We start from the raw sequence: 13,749 nt of genomic DNA on the forward strand, positions 1-13,749 counted from the left end.
TTTGTTTCTAAAACCCAACATATATGAAGTAATAGTCAGATATTAAACCCAGAAAATAAAACAATTAATAACCGTGCTGCTCATCATGCAAACATTTCTCCAGGATTTAAATATCTCATACAGATAGACTTTTTAAAAGAGGTGTCATTAAAATTAAAAAAGCATGATTCGTTTCACAAAACTTTCTAAGAGATAATCTTACTAGGGCAAATAAAGAAAAAGGTCTAATTAATCCATTTTTATCACAAAATAATGGCACCCATAAGCTATCCTTAAAATCGTGAGCTCTAAAACTTTATCGAACATAAAATAAAACAGGAATAAACAAACGGTAACATAAACCGATGACGTCACGTTCCACTCTTAAACGCACATCACGGAATATGTCGTCACAAAAATCAAATAACGCATACCAAACTGTCGGTATGAGAAATATGAAAGACAAATACAACGGTGGATACGTTCGTTCTGTAATTCAAACCAACACGAGCTTAGCATTTCGTCTTGCAGCCTCTTACCCCCACTTCTCTAATGTATATCCGCTGGTAACCACAAAACATTGAAAAATCAACCTTATATCCAAGCTAAAGCTCTCAAAATAGAATGTCAAATTTAAAGTGCACGTTACGTGAAGCTTAAGCTGATGTTACAGTATTTTCAGTGTGTTTTATCTTTTTGAGTTAGAGTTGGTTTTCCTTTGGCAATATTTTTGCATAGCGAAAACGCTAATTGGTGCTTTCGCATTAAGATGTGATCCGCAGACCATTAACCCCCCATTTTGTATTTACTCATACACGTTTCGCACTTCAACAGTAATGGATCAATTTTGTTTGAATGTGCTTCAGCCTATCTTTTATATTCATGCGACGTTCTCGAATTTTCTATAGGAATTTGGTTTTATTCTAGCAATTTAAATGGGAGCGCCGTTTTTTCAATGATGATTTATTCAAATGACGGGATTGATGATCGTTTACGTTTTTTGATATTTCATAATTCATTCAAGAAATGTTCACTAGAGTCTATAATAACACCAAACCTAGATTTCACTACGAAAACCCCAAGTCCCTAGGTAATCTTATTTAACTATATAACAAATCATTCTAAACTAGACACAATTTTAATAAAAAACATAGAATAATTTTTAATTGCTATTTAAAGCTCAAAATCCAATGAACGCAATGATGCAAAATAACATTTCTTTTATCCATAAACGATTTCAATGAGTCCAAACTAAAAGCATCACTGAATATACTACTGCAGCAAAACAGTTGAATACTCTAATAATATATAGTCAATCACTCTAGTATCACCTATTATAAACTCGGAAATAACTTGAACCGTAAACTGCGTGCCAAAAAAAGTGGTATCCCATAAAAATCGAATGAGTTTCGCCTGTAATTACCCATTGGGTGCAGACATTGGATCGTATATCTTCGGTTCACGTTTTACGATAAAAACAATTCGTTTCCAATTTATTTTGCCAAAGGTTTTAGCAGAATTGACAATAATTAGTATTTTATTGGGGTTTGAGATAGATTTATTCATGTGTTTTATGAATACGACGACATTAATTCAATTTTAAAGGTGTTACGTTTTTTGTGTCACGAAGTAATTTTATTAGTGTTCTAAATCGAGATTTATTTTATTGTCTTTATGAATAAGTAGGCACAATTTCAGCAGTAGGTAATTTATGGGTGATTCGATGATGACTGATAATCTATGACACAGTGTCACACAGACTAAGTGACACAGACACAATACCAAAGAAAAAAGTGTTTAAAGGTGCTTACAGTCAAATGTGCACTCAAATGATCTCAAGCCTGCCTTAAAAATGAAACAAATAACATCCTTAAAAGTACGCTCCTTGCCTTTAAAAGCCTTTTCATCCCACAACAAACTCGATGCCTTTCTAAAATAGAATTCAAAAGTTTAACAGCTCATGTCCCTACATTCCATTTGAAATTCAAAGCACAAACGACACGTAGGCTGCGCTGAAATATTTTAAATCCATAGAAATTTCTACACGAAAATATGTTAACCTGACAGTTTTCCTTCAACAAAGATATTTCAGTCTTAAAGTCATACCCTTCTCGCACTTACATCTCTGTCAGTTGGAGAATATTTGAGAGTAAGGATGGTGCAGCCAAATTGGACCTTACGCCACTGGTTTTAGGGAGCTTTTGTAAATATGGTAAGTGCAAACTACAATAGTTTGGGTTGTGGTCTGACTCTTGGGGTTAAGCGACTTGCAATTTTGTCTGAAAACTTGAATACATTTTGAATATAGATACCTATAGTTTCTACTTTTAGCTACTTATTTGTAGGTTTCATTATTTACATCTAACTTTATTCCCTTGGGGTTTTTCCGCGAAAAAGAAAACATCAAAACAAAAAGCCTCGCAACAAAGACTATGAGATTATAATTATGATAAGTTATGTTTTGTTTATCTTAAAAGGTCTAAACATAAAGTACTGTCAGAGCAAAATGACTCTTAATGTTTACAGAATGCGGACTATTGCCATTTAAGGTGAGGTGACTGACTGCACCGGTCCGAAGAGTTGTCACGACGCGAGTTCAAACCCCGGTAGGACAATCTTTTGTATGATCCACCAATATTTGTTCTGAGTCTAGGTATCCCTCTGCATGTGACTTGAATGGTTGTCGAATCCCTCGCAGTAAAAGGAATTCATTCATCAATTTCAACGGAAACATTTTGTTTGAGGTGAAAAAATCGGTTTGGGATTTATATCTGCTAACAACAATCCTCGACCATATTTTTCCGCTGTCTTCTGTACCTTGAGACAAAACGGAAGGTTTTGTTCAGGATCCCGGTCTAGCAGGCTTTGTCCCAAAGGAAGACTTTCTATCTTATTGTTGAACTTTGATTTACGTCGCGCTGAAAACTTGGAGAGCTCCAGATTATTGGGAGACCCTGCGAGTGCACTGGATGTATCTACTTATGCTTGTTTTGAAGTCATATTATTAATTTAATTAATGTTTATTGAAAATCGCAGATACTATGGCAAAATGCCGATGTCAAACTGCCGCATATTTTGCATTAAAAAAGACTAAATCCTAATAGTTTTTGCTATATTTTTTATCGATTTTCTTGTCGTGCTTCATTAGCCCTTTTCAAACACCGATATGTCACATTAAACAGAAACTAGACCATCAACTTTGGCCTATTTCTCGTAGTTGTAATTTACGTTTCCAAAACAACCTACTTAGCATTACTGGCATTGAAAAGTTTTGATTTTTTTACATTAATTACTATACATAGTCCTGAAACAGTTTTGAAAACTTACTGCTATTAAAACAAACGGCTAATATAAATTCTTCCGTTATATACTAAAGTAAATAGAACCTCCTTATATTTATCAATGACTTAAAGTGATAAATGATTAAATAGCTTCCATATCCAATCTCCGCAGCCAGTTGAATGTGTGCCGGCTCAAAGGACCAGTCTTTTATCTCTTTCTATACGAAGTCTTGAGTAAACATGATATATTCACTACACTCAATACAGCCAAAACTTTTCCAATAATCTCAAGCTCGGAGTTTTCAGGAACACATTATTAACTGTCATTATAATGTCAACGAAGAGATGTTTATTTCTAGAATGTTCTGGAAATTGTGGATGTAAAGATACATATTGATGGTGTATTGCAGCTATGTGTATAAAATTTTACGGTCTTGGATGCATTATTTAGATACCTACTTGAAAAGAAATTTTAACTATTTTCCGATGTTAACCAAAAATACATTTGGTTTCATTTTGTCAAACTTTATGTTACGAGCAAGGAATTTAATAAAACTTCGTCAACGTGAAAAGCGAGGATCAAAAAGCATTGAAAGAAATGGAGATATACCATAAAAAAAGGATGTAGCCCTCCCGGCTTTGCTTAGCAGCGGTATGTCAAAAAAAAAATATTTCACAAAAAATAATCAAGACCTGCAAATTTCTCAATAATACATCTATCGAATATAATAATTAAAAAATATAATAATAAAATCAAGTTCTCTCATAGAGCAGAGGTGAATGATCCCTAGTAGATGCCCCATCACTTTGTAGATTAAAGTTCTCAAGAAGGCCTCTGCACGTTGGACCTGTGTCCCCGTTCACGCCTTTAAAAAGGACCGGGTCTCTTCGCATGAAGTTAACCCGTGAATGAAAAGAAATCAATTTATCGAATATATAAAATCAATTTTAATAATTACAAAAATCTTTTCCGATTTAATACAGCGTTTGACTTATACTACGAAGAGTCAAAGTGACATCGAAAAAAGCGGAATAAATATTCCCATGAAACAGCACCATAGAATAATAAATTCGAGGTGCAGACATTTTTCCTTTTAACCAAACAATAAAATTGTATGAGGGGACCATTTTTACAGAACCAAACAACCGTTCAAAATATTAAGGTAACCGAAAAACCTTAGGAAAAAGGGAAAGCCCGAAATAAACGCAAACGTGGATATTTAATGCCGCGGAACCCGTATATATTTTTTGTAAACAAATAAAAACGATACTAAATCGTGTCCATAGCGCAAAAAATATCCCACTCTTACGGAATCCAAATGTTTAGCGTTTTATATGATAAGATCACAGCGGTTTTGGATGGATCTACATTCGTTTTGTGATACTAAGTGTAACATCGTATTGGTTAAAACTTCAAAAAAACTAATCGTTTTTAAAAGTAATTATTAGTCCAATCTTTTTGTCTTTTTTTATTGAAAACATGTTTGAATGAAATGCCTATAAAATAAAAATCAAGGCAGTAATTGTCGACTAGTGAATAAAATTGCATAATATCATAATAAAAGAAAATATAAACGTAATGTAAATGAATTCATTTAATAAATCCGCAATGAATAAAAACGGTGCCGCACTGTTCAATTAAACTCTTACAAAACAAAGTCTCTGTCTAAAACAAAAACCCGCGTAGAACATTCGTAGCCTACTCGTAGACACTCAACGGGGTTGCTACGAACTCGTAACTTTCATTGCTACGCCTTTGAGTGCGCTACGTGAACTGCAGTACAATAACATCGTACTACACTCTGTGGTCTCAACTAAGAATAAATCATTCTATAATTTCCCGTAGGTCTCGTAGAGGAAACTGAGAGATTATGTAACTGTATGTTAAAGGTTTAAGCTGATAAATGGTTAATAACTTACAGTGGTCAACGTTCATCGGTAATACTAGTTTCCAAGAAGCATTACGTTTGGCTTAGCAGATTTACTTTTGACTAAAAGATTTTTTTCATTGCACCATTTTCACGCTCTATAGTTTTGCTTTAATAATCGATGTGATGCAAAAATAATCCGAAACTTTTCAGCAAAGAAAAGACGGTTATTTAGGAAAAAAGGTTGCTATGTAAAATTCAAGAAGCTTTGAAACAAAATACTATTGGAACAACAGACTATGCACTAGGTCCTCATTAATTCAGTCAAGTAAAAAATGGTCCTTTCACCCGCAACCCAGCTTATACATTGCACCAGCAATAAAATCGCAATAATATCAGCGGTCTTAAGAGGCATATATTTTGAGAATATACCCAGTAATGTTAGTTTATACCGTTCATTTTATTTTTTTAGGCCCGCCTCGGGCGTATTAAATCTTATTTTGCACAAAAATCAAATAAAGGAACCAGCTCTATCTTTCGAGATTACTTACCATGTTATTTACATATTCTCTACATTTGTATTGTTAGGATTTCGTCTCTCAATTTATTTCCATTAATAACAATGTTTAGAAATAATTAACTAAATATACTTTACGAGAAGGTTTCGGTTTCAGCTTTTATTTCATGTTTTGTTACGTTTTTGCTTATCAGGTAAAGATGGTTCTTTCTTTTAATATCACGTTTCAGTAGAATCACCAAAAACATTGCGATTAATTTTCCTCATATTTTTCAACGGAAAATAGCCCTTTTCGTCAATTTTAATTTCCAAAGTCGTTTACCATGAAATCACTAAGGATAATTCACCGAACTTGCACCTAATAAATTCCAGAAAGTCTTCATCAGCGCCATCTCTTATCGAGTTAGCGAACGAATATGAAAGGTTGCACGCAAACTCCCCACCTATACGCACGGATCTGGGGAAAATTAGGTTCATATTTGGCAATATCACCAGTCGCCTCGCGGCCGGGCACGCGCGCGGACGTCGCTGCGACTTCGTGAATCCTAAATCCGATACCGTGTTTGTTTAAAAACAATTAATGAAAGACAAAGTTCCTTGTCGTTTGATAAAGTGACTTTAAATAAGTAGGCATAGATCGTGTTAGTTCAAGTGAGGTTAGGGAAGTAGAAAGTGGTTATTTTTCTTCTTTTTCATAGATGTGACGATATGTCTCGTGTGAGATGATCGCAATTGAATGGATGTATGAGACTCCGACATGGTTTTAGAAAGGTATGTATTGTTTGTCACGCAGGTGTTAGTCATTTACTTAATGAGTATTTTAAAGTTGTTGTTTTAAACTGGATTTATGAATATGTGAAGGTTTTAGTTTATCGTTCGTCATTTTTTTAGCAACACTAGGTTATCGCACTCGCGACAGTTTGAAATACGGATTCTTTGACGAATAGTGATTACGTTATAAATGAAGACCTCTTGATTACCTTTAATATATTTGAAACGAATTTTAATAAAATACATTGATAAGATTTTTAATTAAACGACATCCACAATGATACGTCCGCTAACAAATCGTCCTCAAAATAAATATAAGAATAAATTTACATTATTTTGTAAATGAAATGTTGAAGAAAACGTAATTTATACACGACTTTTTCCCCAACAATTTTCGTATTTGGGTCAACATTGTATCGGTAATTCCGAATAAAAGGACATTTGCTCTTTTTTAAGTGGTTTATTAAGGAAAGTCAGTTCCTTTCTGGAGTTTTAAGATAATTAGGTGGTTTTTATTTACCAGTCGAAGTATTGAGGACAGATTTTAATACTTATGTGTAATATAATAATTATGTACGTTGTTTGCGGGGCTCGAATTTCAGTATCCAGTACGTTTAATACAATTTACTTTATTGAAGTCTCGATTTGAGACTGAAATATTAATAATTGGAACTAAAGATTTAAAGAAATTTGTTTGGAGATTATTAGCTCGCTTGATTGGTATCGTTATTAAAGAAATATGTTGCATATAGTAAAAACTCAATAATATGATAAAAAAAAATTTGTATCTATTTAAAATACTCGTAGCTATGAAAACAACAGATTAAAATGAATTACAATTACATTTGATAATAAGAAATCTGTAAATAGAAACTCGTGAGATGGAAACTCGTTTGTATTGCTTTTTCTTTTTTACATATACTATTACTAAGTACTTATAAATACAAATGTGCTATAAATATTTTACAAAAATAACACTGAAAACAACTTAATTTCAAATAAACAGAAACGTAATTAAACACCTAAAAATAACCTATTTATTGTATTATCACAAGTTAATTTAACCTTAATTCCAAATTAAGTTTATGCGTGCCCAAATCCCTAATCTAATCTCGTCCAACATGACTGAGAACTAAAACAATTCCCGTCTCACTCGGCCTCCCATAAAAAGCCTTTTAAATTATGTCATGTTCACTAACCCCTTTTTACCATAGTTTTTAAGGCGCCCTTTGATGTTGAAGCTTGGAAAATTATAAATTCGTCCTCGGCTCTCGGTTTTTGGTAGAAAATTTTGAAGTGAAAAATTTCAATCATGACTTTTCTTGGGATAAGTGGAAAAGACGTTAGATTAAACTTATGAAATATTTATTTGGTAATTTGCAAAATACTTGACACCAGTTTTACTTGCAATGCTGTTATATTTACCCGAATTCATTTTACGCCGGCAACATTTTTAGCTGAATAACATAATAATCAAATACGTGAGCTTTGATATCAAATTTGTATAGTTTTATTGGAATATAAAATAGAACAATTTTTTCTTTTTATTATTTTGATTTGTGGTTCGTGGTTCATTATTAAGGTTAAAATTTTCGATATTGTAAACGTTATGTTTACATAATAACGTTGTTTCGAGGTCAAGTTATAAAAAATATGAATACAGCGTTTTACACAACCAAGACTATTGTTGTTTTTTTGGTAGAAAAGATATGTATCTGGCAATTACTCCTTAGTAATTGGCTTGTAACTATATCTCATAGTACTTTTATAAACGCCCTTTGTATAAATGTTATAAACCTGAAACAAATCTACATTTATATATTTACACTTTAACGATAACTGCTGAAACTATCCTTTTATAAACTTCCTTTCGTGCTAAGTTGTACAAAAAATCAGTTTAGCAGTTGATGAAAACTTACCTCAAATTTACGTAGGATAATCCTAGTAGTAGTAGTACCACGGTTATGTATTAGGGTATTTTGTAGGCATACATTGTTGTATTAGATATTTGTACGTGTAACTAATATTTCCAGCAATTTATGCACAGCAAAATTATTTTGAATAACTGGAAATTCTGCAGATTTGTGTAAACATGAAGCACAAATACGTTTACGTTTTGAATTTGTACAAAATTGATGACGTTTCAGTACAAGCTCATATGATTGTGCTTACGTCACTGGTGCATATCTGTGCACTGTTTATAATATTATTCTAAAACTGGGTAATATATCATTAATGAACACGCTAGGTCGATGTTTATTTTGCATACTGAGTATTTTATAAGCGAACACTTTTGATACAATACCAATAGTATACACAGTGGATACAGTATAACTACAGTATAGCTAGTTGACAATATATTCAATTTATAAAAAAAACTATACTGAAGAACTTATCCCTACTAATATTATAAATGCTATTAATGAATTTTGGTACAGAGATAGAGTTGACCTTAAGAAAGAACATAGGATAGTTTTTATCCCGGACTTTTGAAGAGTTCCCTTGGAAACGCGATATAACCGACCTCGACGCAGGCGAAGTCGCGGGCGTAAAGCTAGTAATCTTATAAACTTTCTTACAGTTTTCGTAGGTATGCTTGCAAAACACTAACTTTTGGTTATGCTGATGATGATTTTTATAGATTTTAGTGACAATGCAATAAAAGTATTCTTACTTTACTCTTCTCCTTAACAGACTCATCTATTGAAATCTTTGTGTCTCTTACCGTCGTAAGAGACGGTAACACTGCCTATATTACATAGGCGTAAGTTGTAGTTTTTGCAACTTAAATAATATTATTATGTAAGTTCGTTATGCTTTCACAATTAAACTAATGTAATGACTGAAAGAAAAAACATTGTTTAGAGACTTTACTCGTAATATCAGTAAACTAAGACGCGAGCAAGAGACGTAGGCTATATTTTATAACCATATTCCCACGGAAACGGAAACAACGTGGGAGCTGCGGGGCGCCATTAATAAATTATGTTTATGATCTTAGTACATCCTACTAGACATTGAAAGATTTAATTTAAGAAAGGTAAGCGAAGGAAACGAAAAGCAGGCTCCTAAATGAGCACAATAATTAAGTAAGTGTTAAATACAAAATGATTGCAAAATGTGTCTTACCGCGTGGGAAAGTCGTAAGTATGAATTAATAAAAAATACTCTGATTTTATTTATGTAATTGTTAAGTTATGTAAAAATGAATATTCTCCTCCGCCATTTTGAATTGATTTGCATGAAACATAGATGAGAACACTCCCATCTACGTAAACATCAAAATCTGTTTATTCATTACAGAGCTAAGATGGCACGGATAAAAACAACCATTAAAACATCGGAGCTTAATATGATAATTAAGAAAATACCTATACGTTACCCAATACATGCGTATTTTTTTAAAGTTGAATGTAATTTTCTCTATACACCGTTGTGAGAAAAGTGCAAAGTGTAATTTTCCTTCGCCCATTATCAGTTGTCTTGTGAGAGAGAAAATGTATCAGACACTAGAGATTGCCGTGTGAACAATAACCGCACTTAATGATCTCCTGTATCACTGTTGGAAGCAACAGTTTTCTTTAAGATATGAAGAGAAATATCGTCTTATAATACTTCTCATTTCTTCATTATGACATATCACTTAATTTTAGTAACAATTCGTAATGTGCAACTTTTCTTTAAAAATATTTTGTGCCTACTTATTATAGAAAAAGAAAGAGACATGATAAAAATGCACTTTCTCAAAAGTCCTTATAGAAAATAGGGCAATAACCTTGCGGTCTTTACCCTAGCTTGCTTGCATCTTATAAAACTGTCGCTCAAGGAACATCCATCACTTCCCTACTTCATGACGCACAAATATAACTTTTACATCTCTAAAGAAATAAAATCCACATTTATTCTATTCTTTTCTAAAACTGTCGAAGAATAATCATAAAACAACCAACCTTTCAATACGCAGCTAGTCGTGATACATTAGGGTTCAAACACATCTGCAACAACTTCGTGTTTTTCTTCGCACGTAATTTATTTATTCCACTAGGGAAAAAGAATAAGTTGGTGCGATACACGCATACAGATACGACCAATACAAATATCTTTGTATTTGTTTTACAGTTTCATATCGGGAATTATTATTTGATAGGTCTTTTGTTTTTTTTTTTCTATTTAAATCGTAGTACAAAAATCATCTAGTTATTGGTTTTGCACAGTCCAATAAATAATTATGTATAAATTTGCAAGAGTAACTAACGACTCTATTTTTTTGTCTTATTAGTAATCGCCAGAATTTTTGCTCAGAGTCATCAAAGAACAGTAACGGAAAATTTTGAACACGTGAAGCTATCATTTGAAGGCGCATGCTGCCGAATTTTCAGTCTAATTACTTCCATAGGGTTGTCAAATTGTAGTCAGTAAAATTAAAGAAAATATTTATTTAAGATTTAGTCAGCCAAACCTGGACCTACAGAAATATCATTTCTTTAAGCGCAAACACACACGAATCGCTAAAATGACATGTCATAAACAAGTCATGTTTCAATAATTTTTCCTACAAGTGAGGATTATGAAAACAATAATAATATTATTGTTTCATAATCCTCATTTGTTATTTTGTCTCAAATTTCCTGTGAATGGCCAATCTGCATTACAGATACTGCATTTAAAATTCCGATTATTTTTAAATCAATATGTCCCTGTATAGGACGGCCGCTTGACACGACTGGAGGTATTAATCCGGTTTGCATGTTTTTTACATGAAGCCTGGTGCTCAGCTGTAGTGTGTAATGTTGTTTGGTTCAGGACTTTGACATGCAGCTTAAATTCTGGGCTGAAAAAATGCTGTTAACGGGTTCTGGATTTAGTTGATGGACATTAGTGTATAATGAACCAGAGTATTCGCGTCTAATTGATAAAAAATATGATACATACAAATATTGAAAAAAATATCACATAGAAAAATAATTTTAAACTAAATACTGAGAATTGAGATAGCGTTTTTGAAACACATTCTCTTAAAGTGCAAAGGAAAATATTTTCCCAAAATTGGTGCAATTAGGCCCATATTATTTTCAAGGATCCTTGTACCTCCTTCAGACATACCACTTACTAAATAATTAAGTAGTGTATACCTAATTCGATTCCATTCTAGTGGTTCCATACCGCATAGTCGCAACTAGCAGTAACTAATTTCGTTGAGTCCGTTCCGTAGACGTAATCACATTGTGTCTGCACGCGTGCTTCTCATTTCCCACTTAATTACTGCCTTCTTCACGGCACCGTTCCTCTTGTTTATGGTGATTAAATAAAAATGCTTAGTAGTTTACCAACTGAAATTGTTTTGCTATTTTTGCTTTATTATTAGACTGACCTCGATTCGCTACGGACGGAAAAGAGATAGTTGGGCTTGTTATTTTCTTAGCAGTCATGTTTATTTTAAGATCTCGTTTTAAAATTGACTGGTAGTAGTTTCGTTTTCGCTTCTTTTTGTGTTTATAAGAACGACCTTTGTCGAACGTTTAATGTTAGAAAAAGTGACAAGTGATGTGTAGCAAAAAAATATGATATTCTTTGAAAACGTTTCTTCTTCTCATTTTTTTATTTCTGTCTACGCTATTTTGAGGTTGCTTTTTAGCGTTGACAATCTTTTTTTTCAGGGTAAAATAAAATTGTATTTTTTCGCTCATTTTTGACTTCAGTCCGTAAAAGTGCAAAAATATGTTACAAAATACAATACCTAAAATACATTTAAAAAGTTTGGAATTCGGACTTTTTAAATAATATATTTTGAGTACCAAATCCGTTTGCAGCTTTTAAATGTCGAACTGTAATTTCATTACCGAGTGCTCGGAGAGGCATCCACGTTCATGAGCGCATATTGACCTAGAATCAAGGATCGCACGTTTGATTACCACTCGTAAACAATATCACGTGATATTTGCCCAGAGTTCATCAGTCATTAAAACTGGAAACGAAATGTTTTTTGGATTTATATTCTGAATTGATTACCTCTATATAAACGTAAGTTTTTGCTCTACAATGGCCCAAATAAATAATCATATCGCTGTGGAAAAATGAGATTTTGCCAGCGCTAGAAAAAAACTATATAAAATATTCAAGTGTCCACTCTCATTTTAAATCTGGTTTGCAACACTTGCAGATACTGATAATCTTGTATATGTTGTTTAGGGTTGTGTAAATATAATATAGTAAACATCACGAAGTTTACCGTAAATTCAACTAGCCAAAAGTTGTTCCCCAAAAATATATCAGTTTTAGCTGCTTTCCAAATCAAAGAACATTACTCTCACGGCAATATAAAACCATTCTACAAAGATACGACAAACGTAGTATTGATAGCATCCAAAAATACTGAAAGACCAAACTCGTTTCGTAGGACCAAATCAGAGCGGCATTCAAACAAAATTTGTGAACATTTCGATCGAGTGCATAAATCGCTGTCTAGCAATTAGGGAGCTGGGTCACGAAAAAAGCACTTGGCACCGTTTTCTTCTCTAAAAGCGAGTGTACTGAGCGCTTTGACATTTATGTTCCTAGTATTCATTGATGATGCTATTCAAGTGTTCTGGTCCTTAGTCTCGATAAATCCTTTATTTTAGGGATGGAATTGTATCTGTATTTAACAACGTTATTTATAGGTTATTTTTTCTTTTTTAATGTTAATAGATGATAAGTATTCCGTTCGGGATAGAACGGTTTCTTCTTGTTGTATTTTTGTGTGATGAGAATAAATTAAACAAAGGGCAAATAACTATCTGTTTTACGTGACTTTCCAATTTGGTGCTTAGTGTTGAAGTTCATATTTTACCAAAAACGTAGAAAAATACTTTTTTAACTAAACTGGTGCTTTTACTACTGTTTTTCTAAAACTATAACCAAAAAAGTTTTACATACACGTAAGGCCGGATAACTTTCCCCGATCCCTTTATGTTGTAACTTCGCATAAATAAACAGCTTTGGTCCTTTTTCCCCAAACTTACATCCACTGATTAAGTGTTCAGAGCCCATACATAATCTGTCATGTCCTTGTTGTGACGTCATCAATATTAATAAGTCTTGGCCACTCTATTAATATTCTGACGGCGGTTGGAAGCCTGCTCTGTAGTCGAGTCGTTTTTGAACCGCTTCCTAAATCCGTCATATTTTTAAGGATTTAGATGACATTCGTTATGCACAATGTTTTGTTTTGAAAGTGGATGAAGAGACTGAAGTGGGACAAAAAATATGAATATTTTATCCCTCATTCCGCCTTTAGTGAGGCGGGTTTGTTAGGTTATGCAAAGTTAGTTTTGTCATTTCTTTATAACTGGCT

The 13,749-nt window shown here is 33.0% G+C and overlaps 1 protein-coding gene across 1 annotated transcript in view; it reads left to right on the plus strand.

The window, feature by feature from the left end:
* The first annotated feature begins 6,168 nt into the window (after positions 1 to 6,168).
* The window catches only part of LOC113492989 (neuroligin-4, Y-linked-like), a 74,183-nt gene continuing 66,602 nt past the window's right edge, over positions 6,169 to 13,749 (plus strand). The window contains exon 1 of the mRNA XM_026870751.1: positions 6,169 to 6,416. The gene's annotated coding sequence lies outside the window, so the exon portion shown is untranslated. The remainder of the gene's footprint in view (positions 6,417 to 13,749) is intronic.

Source organism: Trichoplusia ni, chromosome 4 (assembly GCF_003590095.1).
Source record: "Trichoplusia ni isolate ovarian cell line Hi5 chromosome 4, tn1, whole genome shotgun sequence".
Lineage (NCBI taxonomy): Eukaryota > Metazoa > Arthropoda > Insecta > Lepidoptera > Noctuidae > Trichoplusia > Trichoplusia ni.